The following is a 4,545-nucleotide window of genomic DNA, read 5'->3' as shown; positions in this document are numbered from 1 at the left end:
TTGGATGCTTTAGGTTCCAAATGAGTTTACAAAATTGATTTTTGCATCTCATTTGCCTTCTCCTTTTCTCCTCTTGAATTACATGAAAACCTACTCTAAAACTAGCCTAAAATGAAAGGAAAAGAAGAGGAATCAACTAGGAAGAATTTACAATGAATTTACAATGTTTTACGAATGAGAATTTCGTGCCTTTTTATAGGCCAAAGTGTTGGATGCTCAGCTGCCTTCTTTGGCAGCTAAGTTGCTCACCTTTAGCCCCTATGAAGAGACACTTTGGCCCCTACTTGACCCCTATGGTGGGTTAGGTTACATTCATGGTGACACCTCCTCCTTCTTGTCATAACCTTATGACATCCATGAGGTCATGTTCTTGGCCTTTAAGCAAAGAAAAAGTAAGATGTTCCATGATTTGACCAAAAAATCACTTTTCTGGTGTGCCAGCCGCTTAGCTCACCAGTTTCCCGGCTAAGCTGCCTGTTTCAGCAGCTTGGCTGACCTGGTTCCTCGCTCAGCTGCATGTTTCAGCCGCTCAAGTGATTGGTTCCACGCTCAACTGCATGTTTCAACAGCTTAGCTGACCAGGCCTAGTCTTTGGTGCCTGTCTGACCTGGCCTGGTGCTTGGTGCCTGCTTGACCTAGCCTGGTGCTTGGTGCCTGCCTGACCTGGCTTGTTGCTTGGTTGGCTGACCTGGCCTGGTGCTTGGTGCTTGGCCTGGTGCTTGGTACTTGGCTGGACATCTTTATGCTTGATTTCTTCATGGTAAAGCAACCTTTTTTTCCTTTGGTTTGTTATTGACTTTTGTTGGTTGTTTGGCACTTTTGGGTTGTTTTCTTTAAGTTTAAGGTAAGCATTTGATTTTTGCAAGTTGTTTGGCCTCCATTAACATAGGTTTCTTCAAGACGAAGTAAGCTACCTTTCTTCAAGGCTAAGTAACCAAATTAAACACATAGCATGTCATGCTTTAACTTGATTTCTTTTAGCAATTCATTTTGAGCTTTTCTCTTGAATCCTTGTCCATCTTTGAATTTATTCTTTAATATTCCATTTCCTACAAAACTCAAAGAAAACTTGGACAAGAACTAATAAAGAACTAATTTATTTAATCATGCAAAATTCACCTAAAAAGTGTTAATTTAAATTGCTTTTCTACAATTTGCATAGGATAAGTGCCATAAAATGATGGTGAAAAGTGTATACTTTTTGCACTTATCATTAATCGATTAACACCTTGTCTTAATCGATTAACTCATAGAAAACAAGTTGTAGAATGGCTTATTGCACAACCACTCATCGATATTCAAGAACAAATAAAGCATATATTTTTTAACAGAATTAAACTAGATATAGAAAATTAACAATATCCAAAATATCAGCTAATATTAGGCAATAATACAACTTGAAATGTAAAGAGATTTGGGATAGAAAAAGCTTGCAACAAGGAATTTTATTATGGTTCGTTTGCGGGTCCACTTGCAAACTACATTCAGGCCTCCCCTTCTGATCTCGAGAGATTTTCTTCACTAATATTGAATCGAATGTATTGTTACATGCAAACTTCCAATACAAACACTTAGACATTCCCTTCTTGAATCCAAGAATCCAATTTCTTGGTTTGACTATTCTAATCGCCTAAGAAAACCTTTCTTATGACCTAGCCCCAGCCAAGAACTCGTTCTAAACTCAAGACCTCTAAGTCTTGGTGAAGACTCACTGAGCCTCTTAGGTGGTAAGACACCAAGAGACAACTTCCCTTATTACAAAAAAACAGTATAAAAACAGAATATTATAAAGCACAATGTTGCTCAAAGTATTACAATTGAAACTCAGCTAAAAACCCTATACAAAACTCACAAGTTAACATGAATATGTATGAGTTCATTAATATGCAGAAACACAGAATTTCTACCCTAAAATTCTCCTAAAGAAATGCAAGAATCATGCAAGAAAAGATAGAAATGTTTAACATATTAAACCACATGCAATAAGATGGCAATTAAAGCCTAAGCATGATACTATCTCTCACTATCTCACAATGCATTTCACTCCGCCTATATGATAATTAAGCACGAAAAATATGCAACTAACAATTCTAAAATTGAATGATATGAAGTATGATACATGATCTAAAAATGAATTTTATATAGAAAACCTTTGTTAGACCCAGTTAATCGATTAAGTGCCCTTTTAATCAATTAACAGGCTGTTGAGAATAACTGTTTTCAGGTTTTCAGTTATCGGTTAAAACCGTATTCACATTAATCGATTAACATCTTTCTTAATCGATTAACTAGCACATTTTCAGCTAAATGATTAAATGGTAAACAACCTATATGTTATTATTATCAACTATACATGTTTTACCAATATATTATGCCTATGATGCCCAAGTAACATGTATGATTAATGCATGAACATATAATAACCTAGATCGCATGTCTCATGTAAATGAAATGATTATTTTTAAGGCTTGTGAGAATTGCATCTAGGTTTACCTAACCTAGACTCTATATCTAAGGCACACATCTAAGACTTCTAAAAAATGACTCTATTAAAGAACCTAGTCTATATATGAAACCCTTGAGTCCACGACATGTTGATTTGTTGAGTCATCTTCAAGCTTTCCCTAAACCCTTGTCTTCATCAAAACATAGGCAATCTAATAATGCTATACTTGACACATTGCACTTTCAATTTTTGTCTGGTAATTGTTACTTTGCTTGGGTAATCAGTTACTTTATCACAGTAACCTCTTACGCAGTTTAAGATTTTTGATGATTTATTGAAATCATTTTCAAACCAAATTAATTTTTTCATAAAATTCCCTTAGAGAATTTGATTACTACTTTAAGTAAAGAAACTCTAGGATAGAAGTACCTAACTTAGAAGGCTAAGAGTGTTGTTTACTTGATGAACATGCTTCCAAGTCTTCAAGGTCTTCGATATGTTTTCTTCCTTTTGTTGATGTTGGTGTCTTCATCAAAATGTAGCTAAGGTTAGCAGCAAGATCTTCTTCACAAATACATTAAAGATCGGCATGGTCTGGGATATAAGCACACTCGTTAAGATAGGGGGAGGGTGGTTGAAGAGAAGAAGTATAAGAGGATGGCTCGACTAGGGTTGTTTGAATTAAGAACGGTTGTTGCTGTGGGAGACTATGGTGCAAAATATGTGAAAAATTATGTAGTTCAGTACCCTCTAGGCACCATTCTAAACAATTGGATAGAGGCATATATGTCACCCTAAGTGTTTTGTGAAAACATGTAATAAAAGTTCTAGTTTTTTCAAGCACCATTGGCTTTCTTTTGTTTTTCTAATAAGGACATTTACTTATGTTTCATTGAATCGTGCAAGTTTTTGAATTCACTAAATGCATTTTTCATATTCCATGTCACATTCAATTTTCATTATGTCACATATCACACACACTCCAGCAAAAATAAGCAAAAACAAAAAATTAATAAAAGAAGAAAAACCATAAAAAGGCAAGAAAAAAAAACTAACCATACCATCAACCCAATGCAAATCCAACAACATCTCTAGAAATAATAACAATGTTATTAGCCATTCATGCAGTCAAGATCATCTAGTTAGTTTGCTTAATGAAGAAGACAATGGTGAAGAATGGGAGGCATCACTTGAACTTCTGATAATGGTTGAGCAAGAGTTCAAGGAGATTGAGCCACATGAAGAGCCTACCGAGATAGTGGATTTTGGGATAGAAGATAACAAAAAGAGGTGAAAGTCGACACATTAAAGAATGAAGAAGATATTGATGAAGAATGGGTGGCATCACTTGAACTATTGATAATGGTTGAACAAGAGTCTAGGGAGATTGAGCCACATGAAGAGCCTAACGAAATAGTGAATTTGGGTACTGAAGATGGAAAAAGGGGTGAAAATCGACACCTGGATGGAGGAGGAGGAACACAAAAAGATAAATCAGATTTTGCATCAATTCAAAGATATTTTTGTCTAGTCATACATTGACAAGCCTCGATTGGACAAAAACATAGTGCAACATAAGCTACCATTGAAGCCAAGTTCTCATCTGGTCAAATCAAAGCTTCACATGATGAAACTAGAGATCTCCTAAAGGAGGAAGAAAGAGGTTAAAAAATGGTTGGAAGTTGGTTTCATGATAGACTCCACATATCTAGGATAAGTAGCTAATATAATAGTGGTGCCAAATAAAGGAGACGAGTCGTGATGTGTTGACTATCAGGATTTGAATAAGGCTAGTTCGAAAGATGACTTCCAGATACTCGACATAGATGTCTTGGTTGACAGCACTATAGACCATGATCTTTTCTCCTTCATTGATGAGTATTCGGGTTATCATAAAATCAAGATGACCTATAAGGATGTAGAATAAGAGTGAGTAATTCCTTTTATGTCTAGGATTGGGGCCATCCCCTTTTACATTCAGCAAACACTTGTTTCTAATCCTAATTCCTTGAGTATTGTGATTGGAATCATTAAACTGAGTTTTATTCGTGTGAGTTGTATGACCAACAAATTATACCTCTTATACACATTGGGGAGGG

This window comes from Lupinus angustifolius, chromosome LG14, assembly GCF_001865875.1.
Source record: "Lupinus angustifolius cultivar Tanjil chromosome LG14, LupAngTanjil_v1.0, whole genome shotgun sequence".
NCBI lineage: Eukaryota > Viridiplantae > Streptophyta > Magnoliopsida > Fabales > Fabaceae > Lupinus > Lupinus angustifolius.
Note: the sequence above shows the minus strand (reverse complement) of the source record.